Source organism: Arvicanthis niloticus, chromosome 6, assembly GCF_011762505.2.
Source record: "Arvicanthis niloticus isolate mArvNil1 chromosome 6, mArvNil1.pat.X, whole genome shotgun sequence".
In the NCBI taxonomy this organism is placed as follows: domain Eukaryota; kingdom Metazoa; phylum Chordata; class Mammalia; order Rodentia; family Muridae; genus Arvicanthis; species Arvicanthis niloticus.
This window is the reverse complement of record NC_047663.1, coordinates 5,017,529-5,044,757: the sequence shown is the minus strand read 5'-3', so window position 1 is coordinate 5,044,757 and position 27,229 is coordinate 5,017,529. Positions and strand designations below refer to the sequence as shown.

Below are 27,229 nucleotides of genomic sequence, written 5' to 3'. Positions count from 1 at the left end.
TGGCAGCTTGGTCTCAAATGTCTCTTCCCTCCACTGCCCGAGCACTGTCTCCAGTTATAGGCTCTCCTATGAAAACGGGAGGCCTAGAGGAATGTCATGGTGGCTCTAGACAGTGACACCCCAGATGCCTCCTACCTCATGGAGTCCAGAGTGGCTTGGGTTCTTCTTCCTCTGCCCTCTGCCTGTGGGGAAGGGGCTAAGACTTGAATGAATGACTTCTGGAGTTAAGGCTTGCAGGTATATCAAAGGTGCCGAATAAATGCTCGTGATCCATTGGTACGTGATCCTAATACATACTCGTGTACCCAGGCAGGGTATAGCTGCGTCATATGGTGATGCTACTGCTAGGTTTTTGAGGACCTCCTCATTCCTGGTTTCCATAGTGACTGCAGGTGGCAAGTTTACTTTCTCACCAACAGAAAGTCAACTCGGGGACACCTGTAAGTGTGTTTATTGCTTTCATTCACAAGAGCTGAGTTAATGAGTTAGCTCAGATGCCCATCACCTGATGAATGGATAAAGATGAGGTGTAGACAGTGGAATTTTATTCAGCCATAAGGAGAAATTATGCCATTTGTAGGAAAGTAGATGAAACTAGGAACTTTCTCCTAATGAAATAAGCCAGACCCAGAAAGACAAATATGTCCTCTCAGAAGGGGAGTTTAGGTTTTGAAAATGTGTGTGTGTGTGTGTGTGTGTGTGTGTGAGAGAGAGAGAGAGAGAGAGACAGAGAGAGAGACAGAGAGAGAGACAGAGACAGAGAGAGACAGAGAGAGACAGAGTGCTTATGTGTGCATGTGTGTGGAAATGTATGTGTTGTGTGCATGTGTGTGAGAGTGCTCATGCATGCACACATATGTGAATATGTGTGTTTGTATGTGTGAGAGTGCTCATGTGTGCACAGATGTGTGAATGTGTATGTGAGAGTGCTTGCATATGTGCATGTGTGCGTGTGTGCATTTGTGTGAGAGTGCGTGTTTGTGCACAGATGTATGAATGTGTATGTGAGAGTGCTCACATATGTACACATGTGTGAATATGTGCATTTGTGTGTGAATGCTCATGTGTGCACAGGTGTGTGAATATGTGTGTGAGAGTGTGCTCGTACGTGCACACACATGAATGTGTGTGTGTTTGTGTATGCATATGTTGACAACAGAAGAGGGATTATTTGACTGAGAAGAGGAAGGACACCAACAGGAGACAGGAGGGGACAAGAGAGGGTGACGGGGTGAAGCTGAGCTCAGTACCAGACACACACATCTAGAGATGCCATAACAAACCCATTGTTCCATGCAATCTATGCATGCTAATAAAAAGACAAGACATACTGGCCCCCACACAGATTTTTTTTAAAAGAATCTCACTCATGTTACCCATGTTCTTTTGGTAGCCAGGGTGGCCATTGTGAATTTTTAGCTGTTGCTCCTGCATGTGTGAGTCAATTTCCATAATTCTAGAAGATTTTAGGGTATTCTAAGTCGTTTTCTACTTCCTCCTGTGGCCAGAAACACAGGAACTCAGATCCAACAAGATGTAAACATTATTAACATTGGGGTGCCCCAATGAACAGCACCCTGCGTGGGGACAGAAAGCCGGGGCTATCCAGGGCTAAGGAAGAGCCCCATACCATACACCTTCATCTCTCTCCTCAACCCCCTTTTACCTTTAACTCCATTGACTGTTAATCAATGTACAAGCGGAAGGGCCTTAGGTGGGGAGGGAGGGGAGAGAGGGTGCCCTCCCCTCTGAGACCTTGGCCTTTATTCATGGAGAATTAAGCTGCTTTCAGACCTAGAAGAAGCCTGCAACATCGGGGGCCTGATCAGCTGTGTGCGAGCAGCAGCCTTGGGCTTGGGGGCGGGGCAAGAGCGGTAGCGGCAGTGGCCCTGGAGGATGGAGATAACTTCAGATAAACAGGTACTCGTCTCCCTCCGCCCCCTCGGATACCCGACCCGACATTCTTTACAGCCTGCTCAGGTAGATCATTATTACCATAAATTTTCTTATCTCTGATGCTTTTCCAATTATAGGTAACAACAGGAAAGCCGCCGTTAGCTTCTGAAAGGTCACCGAGATGTAGAGCCATTTGGGAAGGGGTGACGTGCGGCTGGCTTGTGTAAATCTCTACAAGTTTTATGTACAAGTCAGGGCAGAAATGTAAGTGAGATTCGTAAAATATATCTAGATTTACGGGGTCTCAGCGGATGAACATTGCCTCTCGAGCTGTTGGTGTGGGATTTAACAATTGTTCTCTCCCAGTGTTTGTATACGGCTCCTAGTGATGCATCTGGACAGAGTCAACGAGCATGTGTCCAACTGAGCGAGTATCCTCCTCAGGATGGCGTTGGTATTTGGTGGTGACTGGATGTCTGGGAGACCCTGGCTCCTAGGGGACACCTAAGACACACGTCCCTCTGTGTAGCATCCAGCTAGATGACACGGTCTTTCTGGGATCTGTTGCATGGAACTCGATGGCCTGACTTTACGCTTCCCAGTGTGGCTCTGAGACCGTCTTGCTGACCCAGGCGGACCCTCAGCCTTGGCTGGGAACTGGAGTAGTGGGAGGGAGGTCTGGGCACCCGTGTTTCTAAGAAGTTCCTCAGAGGTAGCCCAGCAGGATGCTGCATATAAATCCCAGAATTTCGGGGGATGACACAGGAGGATTAATAGTTCAAGGTCATTATTGGTTATATAGTGAGTTCAAGGCCAGCCTGGAATATATGAGACCCTGTGTCAAAAAGAAAAGAAAGAACAAAGGAAAGAAGAAAGAAAGGAAGGAAGGAGGAAAGGAAGAAAGGAAGGAAGGAAGGAAGGAAGGAAGGAAGGAAGGAAGGAAGAAAAAGCTTGGAGAGATGACTCACGGGTTAAGAATACTTGTTCTTGCAGAGGATGTGAGTTCAAGTCCTAGTACAAGTGGTGGCTCACAACTGTCCATAACTCGAGTTCCAGGGGCTCTGGTACCTTCTTTTGGCCTCCACAGGCACCAGGCATATACATGGCACACAGACATATTATACAAGCAAAACACTCATGTACACAAAATAAATCTTTTTTAAAAATACGTATGTATGTATGTATGTATGTATGTATGTATCTATCTATCTATCTATCTATCTATCTATTAGGTACACAGTGTTTGGCCTCTGCTAAAGGCCAGTAGAGGGCACCAGGTCTCATTATAGATGGTTATGACCCTCCAGTGCTTGCTGGGAATTGAACTCAGGGCCTCTGAAAGAGCAGTCAATGCTCTTAACCACTGAGCCATCTCTCCAGACCCCCAAATAAGTAAATCTTCAAAACAAACAAACAACAAACAAACAAACAAAGGTCCAGGAGCAGGCAAAAGAGGCCCTAGCAGACATTACAGGGCCAGCAGCTTCAGCTTGAGGTCCTGTGGAGAAGGCAACTCTGAAGAGGTGGCCTGGCCCAGGATCAGCACAGACAGCTCACTTGGCAGACAGAGGAGAGTGACCCCAGGCTTCCTGCTTCTTGTCACAGTGAAATTTCCTTCTGGGAGAGAGCTGATGCTACCCTCCAGGGACCCTTCACCTCCCCTCCCCCACCCAGATACACACTAGGAGAACAGGAGAGGCAAGGCTGTCCCCCACCCTTGTACCGAGGCCTCACATGCCTCTGGTGGCCTCCTTTCCCCTGCCATTCTTTGTTCTCACTTGGAGTAGCTGGTTTTCCGCTGCAGTGATAAAACGCCATGGCCAAAAGCAACTTACGGAAGAAAGTGTTTATTTGGGGTATGGTTCCAGCGGGAGCCTGTATGGCGGAAACATGGCAGCGCACAGGCACAGTGGCAGGAGCAGGAAGCTGAGGGAGGGAACCTGATATGGCTTGAGGCCACCGAGGCCACCTGTTCTTAAAGCCTGCCTCCAGTGACACTTTCTTCAGCAAGGTTACACCTTCTAAACTCTGGACCTACGGGCACCACCAACTAGGGACCAAGTGTGTAAATGCCTGAGCCTATGGGGCATCTATTCAGCCACCACCATCCTCTCTCAGCGCCCGGCATCCACAGCCCTGCGGATGCCAGGCCTTCATCTGCCATCAATTCCCTTGAGACAACGGGCCTTCATGTGGCACCGGTGACCTCTGCCCTGGTGAGATCCGGCTCTTCTGGAAGCTGGTGCCTCCTTCTCATAGCCACACCTGATGTCACTTTAGGGTTAGGACCTCATGAGGGTCTTATTTTCTAGCCCCCAGCAACTGTTGCCTCCCTCTCTGCCGCACTGGCTAGGACAAGATTCCCTCTCTTTGTCCTCTGCAGCTGTGTCATGCAGTTGTTGTAGGTGGTCCTGTTCTGTCTGGCTGGGGTCCACGTCTGCCTTTCTTCAGAGGGTTCTTATCCAGCCCTTCCCAGCTGTCCTAGAGATGTTACAAGGAAGGTCCAGAGCTGGGGCTGTAGCTCAGTTTGGTGGAGTCCTTCCTAGCATGTGCAAAGTCCTGGGTTCAGCCTGGCATCACATAAACCGGGAATGGTGGCACAGGCCTGTCATCCTAGCAAGGTCATTTTTGGCTCTGTATTGAGTTTGAGGACAACCTGGGATATATGAGACCCTGCCTCTAAATGTAAAGAAAACAGAGAAAGCTTAGGACGCATTTGCCAATGCCAGGCCTTCTGCTGTGGGTGACACTGCCTGCCAGGTTGGCACGATCTAGCAATGTTGTGTCTGTTCAACATTCTTGAACCCCAAAAGACCACCAAGGAGCCGATTCTGATGCAATCACACTAGGATCTTTATTTACAAGCTTGTACCTGGGATACACCATCATCCCTGATGAAGCAGGACAGGAAGATGAAACTCCCAGCTCTCAGGGGGACAAGACTTTATGGGAAATGATAAGCAAGTGAGGGGTCTCTAGACACATCTGAGATGTGTGTGTGTGGGGGGGGGATTACGGAATTTTGCCCTTTAACATAATTGGCTGGTGCTGAGAGCCAAACCATTAAATTAATTTCTGTCTTCCTCCTGATTGGTGGTTGTTAGGAAGTGAAGTGTCTGGGCAGGCTTGTAACTTGGAGGTGCAGGTTTGTTGGGGAGTAAATGTGGAAACTGGTGCCAGGTTCCAGCTTGTTAAGTTCCTTAGAGAACCTGAGGTCAGTCAGTGTCTTAGTCAGGGTTTCTATTCCTGCACAAGATACCAGCTGTAAGGCATTTCTCAATTAGTAATCAAGGGGAGAGGGCTTGTTGTGGGTGGAGCCATCCCTGGGCTGGTGGTCTTGGGTTCTATAATAAAGCAAGCTGAGCAAGCCAGGGGAAGCAAGCCAGTAAGTAGCATCCCTCCATGGCTGTGGCATCAGCTCCTGCTTCCTGACCTGCTTGAGCTCCGGTCCTGACTTCCTTTGGTGATGAACAGCAGTGTGGAAGTGTAAGCTGAATAAACCCTTTCCTTCCCACCTTGCTTGTTGGTCCTGATGTTTGTGCAGGAATAGAAACCTTGACTAAGACAGTCAGGTTCTCTGAGATGGAGTCTGAACCCAAGATCTAGTCTCTCAGAAACATCTGGGAATCAAAACTCTGGGCGTGTCTGTGAGGATGTTTCTAGATCGGCTTAATAATGGAAGTTGGGAGACCTCCTCCCCACCCCTTCCTCCGAGCATGGGTGACAGCATCCCATGGGCTAGAGACTAGAACTGAGTAAGAAGGAGAAGGTGAGGGCTGGAGAGATGGCTCAGCGGTTAGGAGCACTAATTGCTCTTCCAGAGGTCCTGAGTTCAATTCCCAGCAACCGCATGGTGGCTCACAACCATCTGTAATGGGATCTGATGTCCTCTTCTGGTGTGTCTGAAGACAGTGACAGTGTACTCATCATATACATAAAATGAATAAATCTAAAAAAAAAAAAAAAAAAAAAGGAGAAGGTGATCCCAGCACCAGTGTTCATCCCTCTCTGCTTCCTGGCTTCAGGGGATGTGAGCAGCTTCTTCCTGCTCTTGTCCCACTGTGACTTCCTTCTATGACATGAAGTATTGTCGCCTTCAACTGTGAGCAAAGCAAGCCTCTCCCTCAGCTGTTTTATCACAGATACCAGATGTATCTGCTGTGGTCTGCTGAGATGAAATCAGAAGGCCACAGCTAATGAGACCTAGCACATAAACAAATCTCTCACCCCAAGGAGGGGGGGTCCAGGAGCCCTCCCCTCCCCTTAGCACTCACTGTAGCCCCAGATGTGCAGTGGGCACCCCTTATTCTCCATGCCCTGGGCCCCATGCTCACCCCTCCTGGAGGCAGCATCACAGGGCATCATAGGGCGGGGTCTCTGTCATGTGACAGAGAAGGACAAGTCAAGAGAGCACAGAGCCCAGGACTGCAGCGTGAGGGGATTCTGTCTTATCAGAGACGAAATGTGTAGCTGTCTGTTTTTATAAACAGCTCAATGCAGAGAGGTAGCTGGGCATTCATTGTCCCAGCCATCCCAGCTTCCTTCTGTGGGGCCACAATTCCTCACCCTCTCCTCTGACACAGGGCTCCAGTGGAGGTTTGTCTGTTTCACCCCCACTGGAGATGGGCAGAGGGGACAAAGACACAAAGGCTGACCTGGAGGCTCAGCTACTGATGGGATTTGGGAACTGCTGGGACTAGATGCTCTTCACCTTGGAGAATGACAGAGAAGAAACAGGTCTCTGGCTTGAGATGACATGGGGACAGAGAGGACAGAGTCCTGCTGTCATTTCTCAGCAGTGTTTCTCTCCACATACAGTCTCTCCACATACAATCTCTCCACATACAGAGATATTTTTCTGAGTGTTGAAGTCTGTAAGCATTATGAGGTGGGGGTGAAGGTTTCCAGAGACGGAGGAAATAATTGTGAATTTTCTACCCCACAGACCTGCACTGTCTGAAGAATGCAAGGTCTAGTTCTGCTTTGTTCTGGATGAGAGCAGGGGTCACCAACCTCCTTTGCCATGGGAAGAAAAATGAGACGGCTCCCTCCCGTTGTTTTTTTTTTTTTTTTTTTTCCTTCTTCTTTTTTGGTGTTTTGTTTTGAAACAGGGTCTTGCTATGTAGCTCACACTAGACTGGTATCCGTCACATAGCCCAGATTGGCATCAAACTCACGGCAATCCTCCTGTCTCCAGTCCCCAGTGCTGTGTTCCAGGTGTGCCCCACTGAGCCCTGTCCTTTCACACAGGAGGAGACATACGAGGGTGAGCTGCCTCTGGGTCCTCTTCCCTAACTCTGTCCTGAAGCAGCCGCAGATTTGATGCTGAGCGAGTCTGCAAACCTTTCGGTCTTTGGTGCCAGTCTCTTTTTGCATTTAGCAGAGTGGAGGAGAAGCTGGAAATTTCTAAAGATCATAAAGGTTGTGCCCCAAGTAGGACTGTGCCATAGGACCATCTTCCTCCTGTGCTTAAGGCCATGAGATAAGCTGTTCGCTCTCCTACAGGCTCCCACCATTCTCCCTGGCATCCCCAACGGAGGTCTAAAAGCCATGAGCCTGCCTCATCAGGAAATAGAATGGTCTGTGACCCAGTGACCCCCACAAGGCTCAAGTCCACAGTGATGACACCCTGGGGACCAAGCCATCCATCCACACGTGGACCTCTGCCTCTGCGGGACACAGCGCCCAAATTCTAGCAGTTTCCTTTTGACATAAAGCAGGTTTAGAGGGCTGGGAGGGCGTTTTGTGGTAGAAGGCTTGCTTTGTGTAGCCAAGGCCCTGAGTTCTGTCCCCAGCACCAAGAAAGGAAAGATTCGGAACAAGACAGAGATGCTGGTTGCCTGCCGTTGTGATTGAGCTAAATGGCATTGAATTGCTACTTTCAATGTTGTTTGTTTGTTTGTTTTGCAGGGTCTTGCTATGTACTCTTGGATGGCCTGGAACTCACCTGCCTGCCTCTGCCTCCCAGGTGCTAGGATTAAAGCCCAGCTGAAATGGTTGTTTTTTAATGTCATGCCATTTTTGCCTCTATATGTGTAAATCTGAAACTTCATAGGACCCGGGGAAGAGCTCTGAGAGGGAGAACTGGGGTAAAGGATAAAGAGGGGTAGCTTTCTCTTCTTGCTTTCTGTAGCTCGGCGTAGATGTTGGAGAACGTCCCCACCCCACCCCCTCTCCCAGGCACCTTGGGTATACCTGGACAGAACAAAAACCAGGCCTCCATGTCTTCCCCTCTGACACCTATTGTCACCCAAATGTCCAGGCCCTTTCACCCAGAGGCAATGCCGTTTATGGCATAAGTACAGCTGACTTGGCAGCCAGGTCAGAGGACACTTCAGGAGGCCTTGTGCCAGGGAGGATCATGGGCCTCCCTCCTGCCTGGCTTCCTCTCTATGACCCAACAGGCTTTCTCTGGCTCTTCCCTGAGCAGGTGGCCCAGGTATAGCTTCTTAGTTGGCTTTGCCTGTGGTGTAAGAAGGCTCCCTGGGTGCTAGGGTCCTGTTTGGGATTTCCAGGACTAGAAGGTGCCTTCCCCAACTCTCCTGACCCCCAACTCACCACAGAGCTCCCCAGCTGGCTTAATTCTACTGTGGACTGGTCCTGAGGACTCAATTACTGCAACCTGCCCTTATCTGGGCTTTGTATTACCCAGCCCCAGGAGGTAGTGCTGATCAAACCTGCCACCCTGATTTACCTGGGGTTCAGCAGTCCCAGCCCACATTGTCCCTGGCTTCACTACCAGTCACCTCCCCTTAACCTGGCCCTCTGCCCACCAGAGTCAGAGAGTAGCCACAGATAGACCTTATTCCAGTTGTCTAACTTGGCCAGGGAGTGGCTTGGCAGGGACTTTACATTGGTGGTAGAGGGACAGTAGGGGATTCTCAGGACCGGGCAGGCGAGGTGAGCTGACCTCTCTGCCTAGGTATTCTGTGCTGCCTGGGAGGGTGGGAGTGGAGGGTAGGGATGGGGGATGGGTAGGGGTGGCTGGTTGGTTGAGTAGGCTCCTGTAAGGGTGTCCAGATTTGCCCTTGACCCCCCACTCCTGTCCTTGTCCAGGAGCCCCCCAGAGCCCGCAGCCTGGACTCTTTTCTCTTGTGGACCAGATCCTTTCTCCACCACTCACGACCTCTATTTTATTTAGGTGTAAAACAAACCTCTGGCCTGGCCTGGACCCAGGACCAGGGAAGCAGTTTTATGAAGGGGTTTTCAAATCAAGGAAACAAACTGTCCCTAATTCAGAGAAATCTCCCTGGACATAGTGGCCCTTGAGGGTCCTTGTATTAGAAAGCCGAGAGACCCCTCGATTAACACCTCCCCTCCCCACCCCCACTCCTCTGGAGGATCCTGGCTGGGTGTGTGGAGCCTACCCCAACCCCCACCGTAGCCATGGGACCCCCCTCCCAGTAATCCTCGTGAAGAGAGGATAATTAATTCAAACAGACCCTCATCCATCCCAGGCTGGGCCCTTTGACAAGGCAGAGGCGGGAGGTGCGGGCAAAGCGCTGCTCAGAAGTCTGGCAGGCTAATCCAGGGCTCAGGGCGAGCTTGTTCCGGCCCTAATGAGACTCCCGGGCATCAGCCAGGCCTGCTTTGTCTCTGGCGGATGAGGAAGAGGGCGAGACCAACTTTATTTCCGAATCTGGATTGACTCACGGAAGTAGCATCGCACTTGAAGGGCACCCCATCTATCTGTGGCCCTCGCTGCATGAAATTGTATTGGCTCGCCACTTGCTATCTGGCTGGGCGCAGCTGGGCCGTAAGTCATCGGCGATAACGTTCTTTATTATGCCGCCGTGTTTATGAACTGTGCCTGCAAGGGAGATGATAGAAATATGCAGCCGTATGCAAAGGCGGGAGGGAGGGGGAGGGGAAGCATATGCTAGTTGCTAGGGCAACCATGGGGCTATTTTGGGCATCGGATTTTTTTCTCTCTATCTCCTAGTGATAAAAACCATTTTCTTGGGCTGGCTGGCCTCTCCCCTCCCCCTTCCTGAATTGAATATTTAGGAAAGGAGTGGCTTAATTTCTTAATTAAACATTATACTATTCCCCCTCCCTTGCATCCTTTCAAAATGGACGGCAAAATAGAAGAGTGTTGTTACGTGTTCTTGAGTAGAAGGGAAGCCAGCATCCTGATGGAGAGGTGTGAATAATTCACTAATCTTTGCTGATCCCCGCCGCCTCCCCTTCCACACACCCCCCTTTCCCCGCCACCGACTTAACTGTGATAAACTCCCCACTTCTAGACCTCGCGTATTCGTAGACGCTCCAGGTGTTTGTAAGCAAGAGGAAAGCGGATGAACTCGGGAAGTGGGGGAGGCGCCTGGAAGGGTACCGCATCCCTGGGCACCGGCATCCCTGAGAAACAAAAGCCAGGGCGATAAAGCGAACCCACCCTGCTCCTTTTCCTCTACTGGTGACACAGATATCCCTGAGGGGGGCGGGTAAGGGGGGAGGGGAAACCTGAGCTGTTTACTCTAACCTGGTCAACTTCACGCCCAGCACCAGCTGCGGGTGAGGCTGATGGCCTTCTGGCTTTGGGCCCATGTCCTCGCCCATAGTAAGCAGGGTACCCTGGGGACTTGGTGGCAGTGCAAAATCAGGTACCTGCTAAACTCTGTGGGTCAGAAAGCTGGAGCTGGGTTTGGACCTTTTCAGTGAGGCGCCTGAGGGAGGAGGATGTGGCCCCCATGTGGACCACACTACATCTCAGCATCTCAATGCCCGGTGCTGTTACATCCCTGTCTTATAGTTGTGGGTGCTCAGGAAGTTAACATGGCTGGAGATGCGGCCTTCGAACACTTCTCCCAGCCTCTGGCCATCCTTCACCTGCTACCTACCTGCCTGCCTGGCATGTTCTGGGTGGGGATAAGGGAAGCCAAGAGGTATTGAGGTGCTCAGTACCAGGATGAGACTGAGGGCAGGTGTGCCCACGAATCCTTTCCTTTTGGTAGTCAGTTTCCCCTATTCCATGTACCTGTCCAGACATTCCATTTGGGACAGGTAAAGTGGTGGGTGTCCCAAGGATGGGGACACCCAGACAAGCCCTCCTTGTCCACTGAGCTCTGATGTCAGGTCTAACACATCCACCTGGGTCTAGAAGCATGTTACAGGGTCTGGTGGGTTCTGGGACCCACTCTATGTTATAGTGAGTGGGGCAGACTCTACTTGCCGATCGTGGTACCCACTTGCCGTGCGGTGGGAATGGACCTGTGCCATCAAAGCATCTTCCGGCTTTCTTCCGGCTTTAAAGATTTATCTGTTTTGTATGGGTGTTTGCTTGTCTGTTAGTATGCGTGTGCACCACATGTATGCCTGGTCCCAGGGAGGTGAAAAGAGGACACCAGGCTCCTTGGAACTGGAGTTACAGTTGTCAGCCACCTGAGATGGGTGTTGGGAACGGAACCAACTCCTCAGGAAGAGCAGACTCAACCACAGAGTCATCTCTCCAGCCCCTATGCTTTGTTTTTTTTAAACAAGCGTTTAATTGCACATTATCCAAGAAATATCTATGTGTATAGAGGGAAAAAAATCCAGAAACTATAGAAAAGCATAGAAGAGCAAACATTATCTGTGCTTTTTTTCCCCCTGGAAATGAAAATGAAAGATGGTCTCTTTTCTGCCTTTTTAGTCTCTTTGTTTATTTTTATAAACTTGAAATCACATTGTATCTTGTTCCCCCCCCCCCCCCCCGTTCACATTGGAATTCTATTCCTTAAATACTTCTCAGTGTGTGCATGTGTGTGTGTGTGTGTGTGTGTGTGTGTGTGTTTCCCTTTAGTGGCTGCATGCGATTTTACAGTGTGGCTGCATCCCAGTGAAGCATTTTGCCTGTGAATAAATTATTTTCCCTGTCTTTCTCAGGCTGTGCAAGTGGCAGCTTGTGATTTGGATACCAACTGAAGCCCTGCACTTGGAGCCAGCCAGGCAGAGGTGAGCTCCTTTTGTCTTTGATGCCTGGCACTGGAGCCAAGGCTGGGATGAGGAGAAGTCGGTCAGTCAGGGGAGACTGAAGTTAGCTTTGGCCGTGGCATTCAGGGATAACAACAGTTCAGATCAAACGCTCCTCCTGCCCCAGGACAGCTGGCAGCATTTGGCATCTTGGGCTGTGAGGGGGGTGGAGCAAGAGTAAAGCTTCCTGGGAATTAATCAAGCTAGAGCTGACAGCGGAACAGACTGGGCTGGGCTTGGGTCCTGACCACACTAGCCAGGCTGCTCTGACAGCTGCCTTTTGCTGTAGGGGACCTGCAGGCAGTGTCCTTCCTGGGGCCATAGAGAGAAGCAAGGCCAGTGTGGAGTCCCAGGAGGGTGTTTCTTTCCCTCTATTTTGGGTCTACACACGTATGCAATATGAAGAACATCATGACACCACCTCGTGGCTCCAGTGATGCAGGCACCCATTCATTTTTCTTTTTCTGATTACCTTTTCTTCTTTAGTAAAGATTTTATTTATTTTTTGTTTGTTTGCTTTTTGCTTTTTAGAACTATTTATTTATTTTAATGTGTATGAATACACTGCAGCTGTCTTCAGACACACACCAGAAGACGACAGCAGATCCCATTACAGATGGTTGTGAGCCACCATGTAGTTGCTGGGAATCGAACTCAGGACCTCTGGAAGAGCAGTCAGTGCTCTTAACTGCTAAGCCATCTCTCCAGCCTCAAGATTTTATTTTTTTATGTTTTGTTTATGTGTATGTCTGTGTGTATATGCATGCAGCTCCCGACAGAGGCAAGAAGAGGGTGTCTGATTCCCTGACGCTGGAGTTATAGGTGGTTGTGAGTCACCCGATGTTGGGTCCCCTGCAAGAGCAGCAAGTGACCTTGCCTGCTGACCCCTCTCGGTGGCACAGGCCTTCACTCTGAATCTTGATGGATGAGGATGATAGCTGGTGTTGGTTCTGGTGGAACCTTTGCTCTCAAGAGAGGATTTGGAGACTCCCTCCCCACAAAAGGTCTCTTGCTCTGTGTCCTGGCCCCTCTCCCAGGGGCAGGTGTTGGTTTTCCCAAGGGAGAGACTTCATAAAAGTCAGGCCTATGGCAGAGAAAAGGAGACAGTGTTAGTATTCTGTCTAAACTCTACCTCCACAGTTACTCAGGTAAGGTAGAAAGAACTAACCACTCTTTAAAAACCACCCTTGTCAAGCTGTCACAGGAACTTCATCTTGACTGGGTAAAACTTTTTTTTTCTTTTTCTTTTTTTTTTTAAATATTTATTTATTCATTTATTTTATGTATATGAGTACACCATTGCTTTCTTCAGACACACCAGAAAAGGGTATCAGATCCCATTACAGATGGTTGTGAGCCACCATGTGGTTGCTGGGAATTGAACTCAGGACCTCTGGAAGAATAGTCAGTGCTCTTAACCACTGAGCCATCTCTCCAGCCCCTGGGTAAAACTTTTATCTCTGGCTCTTTTCAGACTATGAGCTCTCCCCAAGCAGCCTCTCCTCATCTCTCCCTTTGAACTCATGTATGGACGTCCAGTCCTAACTCCTGGTCTTTCACCTAAATGCTCTCCCCTCCCAGACCATCTACTCACCCCATTACTTTGCCACCTCCCTTCTCTCCTGTGGAACTTTGCTGACCACCATCTACCTCGACACACACTGTCTCCTGTTCACTGCCTGTCAACATTGGAGACCAAGTCCTTCTCTCCCCTCCAGGTCACCGGCCCTCACCCCTCTCTCCCAAATGGCAGGGCCCTTTTAAGGTAATTCTTGTGACCCCTACAGCTGCTAAACTTGAGGGACTCCCTCATTGAGCCCACTTGTTTCACCTCAAGCCTTTCATCCTCCCACCTAAAATAGACTCTTCATACACATCGACCCTAACAGGACCGTGCTCTATTAAGCTCTAAGGACTTTGAAATCACCCACCTTGTCCTCAATCCCAGAAAATGAGACTCCACTCCGGCAGCCGAGCTCAACCTCACTGGACTAGACATGGGTTCCTTGTCCTCCCCCTGCTGCTTGTTTCTATTCAGGTCAGGCCTTACATCTGGAGATTCGAGAGTCAAGAGACCTCCACAGATAACAAACAGTCTTCCCAACAGGGCCAGGAAACTGCTCCATAGCCAGATGCCAAGAACCGATCCAAATTGCTATCACCCCTATAACTGTTGTCCCATCTAAATATTGTGCTCTCTACACTTGCTTTCTCTTTGACCAGATAGAAGATTATTGTAGAAACTGGCCAGACAATTATGGAGGCTGCCCATATTGGTCTTGTCAGATACAGATGCTAGGATCATGGACCAACCATTTCTTCTACCAACACTGCAAGACACTCTTTTCTACATTCAAGACCTGCAGGACTCCAGCTGTGGTGCTTCAGAACTGAGGGGCCCAGATGTCCTGACAGCTAAAGAAGATGGCCTTCACTGGTTCCTCCAAGAAAAATGCCATTTTTAAGGAACGTGAGACCTTCAGTTCTGAGATTGTTTTTTTTCTTTTTTAAACCCATATAAAAGCAGATACTCTCTTTTGTAACACCCTTTTTAGTCATCCTTCTGGTGTTATTATTTCTAACCAAACTATTAATCAGTTCCTGTTACAGGATTACCAGCCGCTGTCTACAGAGGAACCTGATACATATATCAACCGAGTGGACCCCGATAGTGAAAGCCAGCTACTCCCCACAATGGACTATGCCCCTACACAGCAGGAAGTAGTTTAAGAGACACTGCGTACGACTGACTCACCTTTCACCATCGGCTTCCCCTCCCCCCCTTTTTTTCTTCTCTTTATAATAAGAAAAAGGGAGGTATGTTGGTATCAGGTTCCAAGCCCAGTGACATCATATCTAGGCGGCCCCCACATCATTATCAAGGCAACTGCCATACATTCCCAGGATCCACCTGGCTACCTCACCTTTACCTGGGAGAGGCTATATCACCGCCCATATAAAACAGGCAGGACCCCTGCTTCGCTCTCTTCTTCCATCTTCTTCCCCCCAACCTTTGCCCTATCTCCTGAATAAACTCCCCCCTCCCCCTGGAACCATGTGGTCTGGAGTAATCTGTTCTGAGCTGCACGGACATCTAACGAGGACGTATAACAGACAGTATGGCCAATGTCCTGTTACAAAGTGGCTCTGCCAGTGAGGGGCTTTCCTTCATAAATTCATGTCTTATTTCTGGCTGCAGGGGACTTAACTGAGAAGAGAAAGAAGCAGTAAACCCACCGGCTCCAGCGGGGCTAGAGAACACCTGAAACCTCAGGCCTTGAGCGGAAGAGGTAGGAAGATTTGAAGTTTAAGGTCAGCCTTTGATACTTTTGGAGTTCTAGGGTAGGCTGGGCCAGATACTCTGTGTAAAAAACAAGCAAGGAAGCAAATAATGTTTTAAAAAGGCAGGTAGGCAAAGTGGTCAGCTCACAGCATAGAAATAAATGAACAGTATCTTAGGGTTACTATTGCTGCGATGAGACACCGTGACCAAAGAAACTTGGGGAGGAAAGGGCTTATTCAGCTTACATTTCTACATTGCTGTTCATCACTGAAGGAAGTCAGGACGCGAACTCAAACAGGGCAGGAACCTGGAGGCAGGAGCTGATGCAGCAGCCATGGAGGGATGCTGCTTACTGGCTTGCTCCGACTGGCTTGCTCAGCCTGCAGGGGTAGCTCCATCCACAATGGGCTGGGCCATCCCCATCCATCACTAATTAAGACAGTGTCCTCCTGCTGAACCTTATAGCGGTATCTTCTCAATTGAGGTCCCTCCTTTCAGATAACTCTAGCTGTGTCAAGTTGACATAAGACCAGTCAGGACAAACAGGGAAGAGAGAGATCACTTGAACTGAAGCAAAAATGTCCTCTAGGCAGGCAGACAGCACACACGAACTGGTAGCTACACACCAGTCCCTTCAGCAGACTGACTCCAAGCAGCTGTAGTTCAATCCTGAAGGAACCGTTAGGCTCACCCACTGGCCTGAGGTGAGGCTGTGGAGGAACCTCCCAGCAGTTCTTGGGAGAGCTTCTCTCAATGGCAGTGTAACTGAAAAGTAGAGAGGCGGAGCAAACCACACCAATGCTCAGTGCTTGTCCCCCACTGTCTGTGGGGTCATCTCTATACTCCTTCATCAAGGGTCCTTTCGAATGTCTGCTTTAGCAAGACATCCTTTCACCTGTGTGCCCCAGTACATCATTTGACACACCTGACTTTCCAAAGAAACTAGAAGTTTCCACTTCAGGAGACTCTGTATTAAAGCAAAGTGAATAAGGTCCGAAGCAGATGTGTCTGCTCCAACATGCCTACGTCTAAATGACGTCTCCAAGATTCATTACAGAGTGAGAAAAACAAGCACAGAAACTGTGAACATGGCAAAACCCTAAGTGCATAAAGAATAAGGGAGCAGAAAACACACATCCAGTCATCTGTGCGTGAACACGTCTGTGGGGAAGAATCAGGAGCTTCTGGGGGGTCGTGGTTATTGGAGGAGCTGCAGGGAGAAGCAGACAGCTCTCTGACTTTAACTCAGCGGCCTTGGGCTGCCTCCCCAGCACACCTGCCAGAGTCCTGGTGGCTCTCTTGGACTTTAAAACACAGAGAGTCCTTTAGACTAATCACTGGGACAGACAGATATGTCACTATGACACAGCACCTGACAAGAAGGAACTTGAGGGAGGGAGCATTTATTTCAGCTCACAGCTTGAATGGATACAGTCCATTGTAGAGAGGAAGTTACAGTGGCAGGGTGTGAGGTGTCTGGTTACGTGGTATCCATCCATCCTCAGCAGGAAGAAGAGACAGATGAAGGCTAGTGCCCTTCCCCCTTTTATTCAGTCCAGGACCACATCCCTTGGCATGGTGGCACCTACATCAAGGGTGAGCCTCCCATGTCAGTTAAACCAGTCTAGAAACTACCTCACAGATATGCCCAGAGGGTTTGGTTTATTCCCTGGTGACCCTATATCCAGCCAGGCTGACAATTTATGTTAATCATAGCATAGGGCAAATTACTGCCTTATAAAGCAGTATTTAGGGGTTCAGATGGTACACCCTCATGGAACAAGTGTCCCTAGTGTATGTCCTTTCTCCAGTCACATCCCAACTGTGGTGTGAGAGAAGTGGGGGGCGTGGAGAGGACGGACCCAGATCAGTAATAGGAAAAGGGAGATAGAGATACAAAGAGAGAGGGAGAGACAGAGAGAGACACCCTGAGATGATAGAAAAGACCAAAAGGCAGAAAAACAGAGAGAAATAAAGACACAATGTTGATGATAGAGAAGACAGAGAGAGACAGAGAAACAGAAAGACACACTGTAGATGATAAAGACAGAGAGGCAGAGATACAGGAGTCAGAGGTAGAAAGTAGAGAAACAGAAAGGGAGAGGTCCAAACAGGGGAGTGCTGTTCCACTCACAGAAAACAGAACCCAGCTGTGGTGGTTTGAATAAGAATGGCCCCAGTAAACTGAGCAGTGCTTGTGCAGCCTTTAATCCCAGCACTTGGGAGGCAGAGGCAGGTGGATTTCTGAGTTTGAGGCCAGCCTGGTCTACAGAGTGAGTTCCAGGACAGCCAGGGCTACACAGAGAAACCCTGTCTCGAAAAACAAACAAACAAACAAACAAACAAACAAACAAACAAAAAGAAAGAATGGCCCCAGTAGGCTCATGGTGTTTGCAGATCTGTCCCTAGTTGGTAGCTATTCGGAGAGGATTAGGAGGTGTGGCCTTGCTGGAGGAGGTGTGTCACCAGGGATGAAGTCTTAAGAACTTTGGACCATTTTAGTATGTTCTCTTTGAGTCTTGATGGAGGTGTGAGCTCTCAAGTTCCCACTCCAGCTGCAATATCTGCGGCTGTTGGAAAGCTGACCTAATCATTATGGACCCTAACTCTCTGGAACCATAAGCCCCAATTACACCGTTCCATCTCTACATTGTCTTGATGTTTTAACAGGGCTATAGAAAAGTGAGTAGGACTCTGGCCTCTGAAGTGTGCACTGGAGCCAGTGGGAATCTAGCAAACTGCAGACTAGTGGCTGCTAACTCAGGCAGGGAGGGTGGAGGTGCATGGAGAGGCATGAGGAGTCTTCAGTCTGAGGCTACCACACGAGGCAAGGACTTCCCTGGACCTGGAAGAGGACAGGATTTAGAGGCCAAGATGCCATAACGGGGTAGACTTCTACCTGGGCCATGCTGGTTCTGTGAAGAGGTTTTTCCCTGTGCCAAGCATGGCCAGCCTTTTGACATGGCCATGACATACAAAGTTCATGCTGAGAGCTATGCAACGGAGTTACAAAAATTGTTTGTTGTTGTTGTTTTTTTTTTTTTTTCAAAAACTATCTTTCTTATATTTTGGGTAAGTTCACAATTTTGTGTTGTGCTGCATGCAAGCACAGACTGGATATGTGTGCTTCTTCTAGAAACTTCCATTTTCCTCCAAGTAGAGTTCTGACCCGAGCTGCTGACCCAGAAGACGAAATGAGAAGATAGATAGACAGGAAAGTTCATTCCGGCTTAATCCAGGTGGAATTTCATCAGAGCTCCCGGAGAGTTTGACAGCAGCATACCGGGAGGGAGCTGGGGCGGGAGGAGAGGCTCTTCCCCCAGGTGGGCGGACCCTGAAGGGTGGGGGGAGGGGCGGGGAGAGGACAGGGGTTGCTGCTGCTGCTTCTCGGCTTCCCGGGGCTTCCTAGGACCTAGCCTTAGGATGAGGGGCAGGATTCTATCTTCATTTGTGCTTTCAGACTCTTCTTCCCCAGGAAGTGATTAGCCAGGCAGACCTGTTGTCCTATGAAGGAGCACGTTACCCGGCGGATGTAATTACCCATTCGCTCTGTTATTAGCTGGGGTAAGAGATTGAGGCTCTCGCCCTGCGCCTGCATTTCAAAGCTCACTCACATGCCCGCATCCCTGATATTAAAGCACAATGAGACTTTTTTGAATTCAATTAAGCATTTGCCTACTGTGACTCTTTATTCATCGCAAATTGTCTCAGTAAATAATCTTCATCAAAAGTCAGAACCAATCCCCATTAGTTGTTTAGATTAATTAATGGGTCCCCCCGGAGCCACCCAAATGAATTCAATTTGAACGTCAACAACTTGCGGTGGAGTTTCCCAGGCTGGCATTAAGACAATATCAAACCTGCAATAAGTCACATTTAAAATGTTAATTCAGGGAAGCTTTCCATTTACAGTATTTAATTAAATCTTTAAATAAACGGCGCGGGCTCAGGACCAGATGGTTCTGCATTTTCATTGTGGAGCGGAGCCTCGAAGTCATGAGGGGAGTATATTGGAGACGCAGCATAGATCAGCAGGATATATGGAGCAATAAAATCTAATCTGGTTTCCAGTGGGGAGATTTGGTGTATGTACACAACCCAGGCTCAAATTGTAAGTTAATTACATTAACCCCGGTTTACTCGGGGATCTGAGCGGTCCGAGATGAAATTAGTCTTTTTCCTATCTTAAGATTCTTTTCAACTTCACTATATTAATTTTTAGCCAAATACTTACTCATAAGGAAAATTGAAGTTAATGTAACCAAAGATAAAGGAACGCAGCCTTAATATTCTGAAGGGATTACGGAGACCCGAGGAAAAGAGCTGTGCAAATGTCACTGGCTTGGGGTGGATTTATGTAGTGGGGTAAGGGGAGCGATAAAGAAGCCAAAGAGCCCTTGCCCTGCCCATGGCTCCTCCCCGCCCATCGCCCCGCCCATCGCCCCGCCCATCGCCCTGCCCAGCCTTCAAGGACCTAAATGAAAATGCTGTCTTTGGGACCACACAGTTCCATGGGGTCTGGGGAGCGACCCGGGTACCGGAAGAAGTCATAGCTTTGTTTCTGACGTAAGACAGGCAGCCAGGCAAATGTCTAGCTGTGGCTAATCCTCAATGCTTCTTGAGACCCCCAAGAAGTGTGAAATTTCAAACTCAGCATCTTTATCTGAAAACATCTGCCATTTAGGCTTTGAGGGAAGAGGCCAATTACCTCCCAGCCCTTTTTTCGGGGGCACCCAGAAGGATGCTTTGTCCCAAACCATGTGGGGTTTCTTGGTGACTTACCTCACCAAGCCTCTGTCATCCAGGGTTATGCTAGGACTGATAATACTCTTGACCCCAGCTTTCTTTGTATGTGTGCTCTCCACAGGGCAACTATGGGTGCCATCTTGTAACTCTCTGCCTTGTATTTTGAGACACAGTCTCTCACTGAACTTGGAATTCACTGATTCATCTTCGCAGATTGACCAGTGAGTCCCAGGTAACCCACTGTCTCCACCTCCCCAGGGCTCGGGTTAGGAGTGTATGCCTCAACACATAGTTTTGGATCAGACTCACTGTGATGCACAGCAAAGCACTTAACCCCTGAGTGATCAATCCTCTCAGAAAGGAAGGAAGGAAGGAAGGAAGGAAGGAAGGAAGGAAGGAAGGAAGGAAGGAAGGAAGGAAGGAAGGAAGGAAGGAAAAATGTGTTTTGTTTGCACGAGCGATGTCTGTGCACCCAATGCATGCAGTTCCTAAGGAAGCCAGAAGAGGGCGTTGGATCCCCTGGCTCTGGAGTTAGCAGACAGTCCTGAACTGCCCTGTGAGAAGCAACCTGGGTCCTCTGAAATCGCAGCCAGCGCCCTTCACTGTGGAGCGCATCTTCACTTGCTCACTTCTGTAGTGATCAGACCTCTTGTTGGCCAAAGGTGAGGTGAGATTGACCTCGGAGAGCTCAGGCACACGGAGGCATCTGAAGCTCAAGGATGCCTCTTGTGGCAAAGGCTGTCTCTGTCTTTCCCCAGTGATGTTCTGTCCAGCTCAGAGCTGGCAGGACAGAGAATTAAATCATGACCTTTCAACTGGGGCCATGCTAGACTTCTGGCTCCAGCTGCACCCAGCTCTCGCAGAGATTAGGAAGAGAATGTGGCTGGTGCTTCCAATGCAAGGCAGATGCTGTGCCAAACACAGGCCTTTCTGGCTGTCAGGCTTGTAAACAGCAAATCAAATGAGGAGAAAGAAAAAGTCATTGTTTCTGCTGGCTTCAGGCATAGTTGGATTCAGGCATTCCCTGTTTCTTGTGTTTGCTTCAGCCATGGGTGAGACTGTGACAGAGCCTGGCAGTACCTTATCTTCCTCTTACCAAGTATAAAACCATTTGAAAGATAGTCCCTCTAAGTCCCCATTAGGTCTCTGGAGAGGCCTGCCCGGTCATGGAGCATGGGGAACTGTGTCCATGTTGGTGCAGTGGCCGTTGGCATTGCCATCCAGACGCTCTCAGGGCCCAGGTCTCTCTGGCATCCCTGTGAATACAGAGGCACGGGACAGGACCCCGTCTGTCCTCCTAGGCTCTTTCTCTTTAAGATTTATTTATTTATTTCATGTATGTGAGTACACTGTGACTGTCTTCAGACACACCAGAAGAGGGAATCGGATCCCATTACAGATGGTTGTGAGCCACTATGTGGTTGCTGGGAATTGAACTCAGGACCTCTGGAAGAGCAGTCAGTGCTCTAAACCACTGAGCCATCTCTCCAGCCCCCCCCCCCCAGGCTCTTTAAGGGGCCATATTCCCAAAGCCACAGTTCCAGACACAACCTCAGCTAGTAGGCCTGAAAGCCTGGACCCATGGAGAAGATCCCAAAAGGCAGGTTCTACGGGTTTCCCTGAGGGGTCCCAGTGACCCTTAGCCCTCATTGTGTACAACAATCACTGGCCATGGGCATATGTCCTCAGTTCCAGCCTCCCAGGGACATCTCTCCCAAAACTACTCACACCTTGTCTTAGGCTCTGCTGTGTGAATGGGAAGGGAGGCAAGCTCTTGACCAGCTGAGCTACCCCGCAGTCCTGAGACAGGATCTTCTCCCAGAAGCCTCCCCCCAGCCCAGTACCCTTCTATCATGCTGCCTTGTTGTTGGGGGCCAGAATGGGCTGTTTCCTTTCACATGGGGTCCCAGTAGACCCAGACCCTGAACTAAGCTCCCTACGTTGGGGCTCCTGCTCTGGGTTTGCTCAACTGGAGAAGTGTCCTCAGTTTCAGCCTGCCCTCACTTGGTGCCTCTGGACAGCCTCAGGAAGGGTCCTCTCAAAGCTGCTGCCTCTCCCCCATCTCCACCCTACACCACTGCTCTACATAACAGCACTGGCCTTCATCTCTGTTCTCGATCCAGTCACCCCTGCTCACTCTAGTTGCTATTACATAAAGTCTCGCAACTCTTCAGTGAGTCAGGGACGCACTGCAGAACTGCTCTGGTCACCTAGCCAGCCTGAGGACAGCTGCTTCTCCTAGGAGGCTTGCACACCTGTGCCTCTCTCTGTCCTTTATTTTGGGGATCTTGAGACTCTTGCCATGGCTGAGCCAGACCGCTGTGCTCCCAGAGGATGGGGGAGGGGTGGTGCTGGCCAGGCAGATTCTTCTTCTTCACCTGCCCTGCTGTCCCAGTGTGAACAACCTTTAGGACCAGGAAGTTACTTCTGGGCCCAGGGTGGTGGCCTCTGGAGGCAGAAGCAGGTGGATTTCTATGAATTGTAGTGGCTACATAGTGAATTCTAGGCCGACCAGAGCTACAGATTGAGACTTTATCTCGAAAAATGTTATTTCTGACCAATTCCCCCCCCCCCCCCGCTGCTGCCCTAGCTCCATACTTTGTTCAGAAGCTATAAGGAAATGTTGTTTCTCTAGAGACTGTTCAGTGACTCTATCGTCACTCTGCCCCCCCGCCCAACCCTCACACACCACACCCACTTTTGTGTCAAAGATGGTTGTCTCTAAACTCAGATGGTTTAGAACTTTGCTGAGCTTACTCCTGGGAGGGAGAATGCCAGCCTTTTGGAGGAGTCTGAGGTCTGGACCTGCCTAGAATCTTGCTCTGGAGAGTACAGGCCAACACAACAGTGACTTGCACTCTGCAAATGATGGGACAGGACACAGGCATCTGGTCCAATCTGTCCCACGCTCTGTGGATTTGGTGGTGGCCCCGGGCAGCTTTAGGGATGACCTGGAGCATGTCCCTTTTCTACAGAACTGCTTTTCATGTCTCCAGTCATCTAGCTGGGCACTTCTGGCCCAGATGTTTGCTGGGGCATGAGCCTCTCCAAGTGTGAGCATGTCTCCTTCTCTGCCTTGTGGGAAGGAGTGACGGCACTGGGCCACAGTCTGCTTGGCTCCTGATTCCTGGACTCACTTTGGCCCTGTGACGGGCATGTGACTGTGGTTATCTGGGACAAGCAGTGGTTTCAAAGCCAAGGGTATGTCCTGAGGGTCTGTCCCTCTTAAACACATCTGGAAAGCATCAGCAGAGAGAGAGAGAGAGAGAGAGAGAGAGAGAGAGAGAGAATGAGAGGGATCCACGTAATAAGAACCAGGCCTGTAGCCCTTATTCAGAAACCTTTTCTGGAGACCAAGTTCTTCTAGCCTTAAGGGACTTAGGCTCCTTCTTCCAAGTTGTTAGTTATTAAATAAATCAGCTATGCAAAGGAGGGATCAGCAAAGTTGAAGGTTCATGGAGTGGGGTGTCTTGGGCTCCCAGGGATATGGCTCAGCATCCTGGACTGCGCATACACATTCGCATGGTGCCAGGTAAGCAAGTCTGCAGGACTCTGTAGAGGTAAAGGGAGAGCTGTGCCCGCTCCAAGAACCAGAGAGCAGGAAGGAACCTGCTCTGTCCCTGCTCCACATTGCTCATTCTGGTCAGGGGTGATTAAGCTTGGCCCCCGGCCAAGAAGGGTCCTTTGGGTGCCAGGCGGCATGCTTCTGGGGATTAGGAAGCAGGCAGCCTCCCTGGCTTGCAGAGGTAAACTTGGGACGTGTCTTCACTTTCCAGGACTCTAGCTGGGCACTCCTAAGCCACACAGTGTGCAGCCCAGCTCTGCCATAGAGTGGACCGTCAGTCACACAGAGACCCTTCCTGGATGTTATCTGTTTGCTGAGCTCTGTTTCTCTGTACCTTTGACCTTGCATTTCTCTCTTTCCCCTGAATCAGTCAGTTTGGCCTCCGAGATCCTCCTGTCTGGCTTCATTTGTTCTGGAAATACCCACAGACACCAATTTCCCCTTAGACCCACTCAGGTGGGCGTGACGCTGCCTGCACCTGGTTGCATCTACCCTTAGCAAGATGTGTATTCTCTGTTTGCTGCAGCCTCTTCTAGCTATCCTGAGGGGCACCTCCTTGACGGGTTCCTATTGCCTGTGTACTCCAAGTGCGGACCCCAAGGAGGCAGACCCAGACCCAGCAGACAGGGCTCTGGCTCGGGTAACATGAATAGACTATTGCGAGCATGTGACCCTCCTTTCTCTCCCACAGGGAAGAAAAACCTTACCTGGGTGTGATTTGGGTTTACTCGACAGTGCAGAGAGTAAAAAGGAAAAAAAAAATTATAGTACATAGTAGCTAAGCTGGATGTGGTGGTATATGCCTGTAAGCCCAGCACTAGAGAGATTGAAGCAGGAGGAAGCCTGTGAGTTTAGGGCTAGCCTCAGCTATGGAGTGAGGCACTGTCTCAAACAAACAAACAAACAAACAAACAAAACTGAGAACAAACAAACAAACAAAAAAAACCCTACCAGGAACAAAAAGATAACTAAATGAATTTTTTCTATGATGCTAAGGCTAGAAGAACCCAGGACTTAGTGAATGCCGAGGCAAATCTCTGACACTTAACTATGTCCTAAACCTCTAAATTCTTGCTCTAGAACAGTGGTTCTCAATCTACAGGTGGTCACCCCTTTGACAAACCTATAGCTCCAAAAATATGTATATTATGGTTCATAACAGTAACAAAATTACAGTTATGAAGCAGATAAGTTTATGGTTGGGGTCAGCGCAGCATGAGGGACTTTATTAAAGGGTCACAGCATCAGGAAGGTTGAAAACCAGGGCCAGAAACTAATGAGAGAGTAAAAGGCTTCATCCTGTCTTGGTGACTTGTCTTGAATTCTGCCGGTGGCAGGCAGAAGTTCCCCACCTCCAGTCTGACACTGTAGGATGGGTGACCCTCAGTTCTGTTGAATTTAATGATTAAGTCACACTAATAGGGTGTTTCCACAACTGTAGGGATTCACCCTTACCCAGTATGTCCTCTTGAGGGGAGCCCCTGTGGAATCAGTACTAGGCAGGCTGTCTGGTATCTGGAGAGAAGCAGAGGATGTCTTCTTTGGAGTCGGCACACTGGGGGACTGAATGCAGGCTCTCATTTACCAGCTGTGGGATCTCAGCCAAGTCTGTGGATGGAGCCGTCAGCCCCATCTCCTGTGTCTCGATGACACAATGGCCAACTTGCAAGGCTTCTGATAAACTAGGTAGGATAGAAGACGTGGGAAGCTTAGTGGGGGCTGGGTAAGTATCAGCATCTTCCAAGGTGTCACTGGACACTCATAGACCTTAGTGATTGGTCCTCAGAACCCACTGAGGAGGATGAGGTGCCGGAGAAGCTAGCTCGAAGAATACGGACTCAGATGAGGATGCCAAGGTCCCTAACAGCACAAGAGAGCCATTGAGGGTGAGAGAGCAGGTGTGTGTCCAAACCCTGGGGGTGCCTGTACCTCTGGATCATCAGGGTGAGGGTGTTCTTCACTTCAGGAAAGACATTTATGAGGAGAGGTCTTTTTGACATATGGGAAGCCTCACTCTGGTCACCTGTTCCACCTTTGACTAATGACCGACCTGACATCTTTCAGCGGGTGACCTTGCTGCTTCTGGTAATGCAAATATCCTTCAGTGTCAGACATAATAAGAATCACTATGAGATGAACAAGCAGAGCTTAAGTTGAGTGCAGATTAATGGGGTTTTAATATTCCTAATTTAATCAGTCCTTTCTGTCTCACTGTGGACAACATGATGTAGCAGCTAATTATTTTTTTTTAAACTGTGATGGGGATCTTTCCTAATCAATTTCATATTTAACGTGAATGAAGGGAGGGTGGTGATAAATGAGAGAATAAATCTTACTAAATAGACACAAGAGAGATCAGTTTAAAAGAAGGCCAGATAATTTTTTTCTTTCTTCTATAGCAAATTCCCCAGTGACAGAGTGGAGGGGTACTGCCAGATCTTCTCATTCTGAAAAGAAAAAGTAAAGTTTTAGGGAGTGTGTTGGCTGGGAGCTTGCACACTGGTCTTTTTGATGGAAAAGCTGTGCATGCTGATGGATGCTGGTCTCGTTTGCCCTAGGGAGCAGGCTTTTGCTACAATGAATACTGTGCATCCTGTATCCCACACTGGCTACATTGTATACTAGCAAGTATCCCTGTGCACCCTGGTTCATAACCACCCCCCCCCCCCCAGGTTCCCTGTATCCTAAAGGAACCTACGAAACAGACATTGGTAAAGGGGCTGTCAAGATGGCTCAGCAATCAATGGGGCACCTACCAGTCTTGCAAAGGACCCCGGTTCTGTTTGCAACACATTAGGTAGCTCACACTACCTATAGTTCCAGCTTTGGGAGATGGACGCCCTCTTTTAGCTGCTGCAGGCATTGCACTTGCATGCATCTCTTTTTTTTTTTTTCTTCCCCTAACACAAATAACAAATGTCATGACATTAATAAAGAAAAATGGGTTTATTCACAGTTTTAACAAACCAGAGGTCAAAAGACCCCCAGTTCTCTCTGCCTTCTCTATAGCTGTGTTGCCATTTTAAAGACAAGGTTAAACAAAAGCCAGGAAATAAGGAGATGTTAATTCAACTTGGAGGGAAGCTGTCAGAACTGGGGAAATCTTTTCCTTCAAGGCAAATTCCTCCTCTGATTGATGCTAGGTCCATACCTTTCCCTGCCCCAGCATGAAATTCCTGGAGAAACAATAATTCGCAGGGGTCTGCCTTTTTAATAGTTTGACAGCTGGAGACAGGGTTACTCCAGCCTCTCTTTGAAACCTCTCCTCATCCACCTGGGCTTCGACATGTGCCTGTTGAAGGCACATTGTGTTACGGCTTCCTGAGAGCACATACAGAGTTAAGAATGACATTGGCACCCATGCCAGGACAACATTCAAATGTCAGAGACGTCCTTGACCATGTGACCTTGGGCTCTGTCCTTTAATTAAAACTTAACACAGTGTATAGTCACCTGAGGCAGGGTATCAATAGAGGGATTGCTCAGAGCAGATTGACCTGTGGGCATATCTGAGGGGTCGTCTTGATTGCAAATTGGTGTAAAAAGGTCCAGCCCACTGAGGGTGGCAGGTGAATCTGGACTGTATAAGAAAGCTAGCTGAGCAGGAGTCTCCAACTGGGCCAGCAAGCACACTTCCTTCGTGGTGTCTGCTTCAAGGTCCTACCTTGACTTCCTGCAATGACAAACTGTGACCCGGAAGTAAAAGTAAGATAAACCCTTTCCTCCCCTAACTTACTTTTGGTCAGAATATCTTGTCACAACTAGAACAAACCTGTTTTCTTATTTTT

At 49.1% G+C, this 27,229-nt stretch overlaps 1 long non-coding RNA gene across 1 annotated transcript; it reads left to right on the top strand.

Moving 5' to 3' along the window:
• The first annotated feature begins 9,374 nt into the window (after window positions 1-9,374).
• Window positions 9,375-14,900, top strand: LOC143442597 (uncharacterized). Its single transcript, XR_013110875.1, has 3 exons — window positions 9,375-9,652; window positions 11,761-11,829; window positions 14,071-14,900. It is a non-coding gene; the product is annotated as an uncharacterized LOC143442597 (long non-coding RNA).
• The last annotated feature ends 12,329 nt before the right edge of the window (window positions 14,901-27,229 follow it).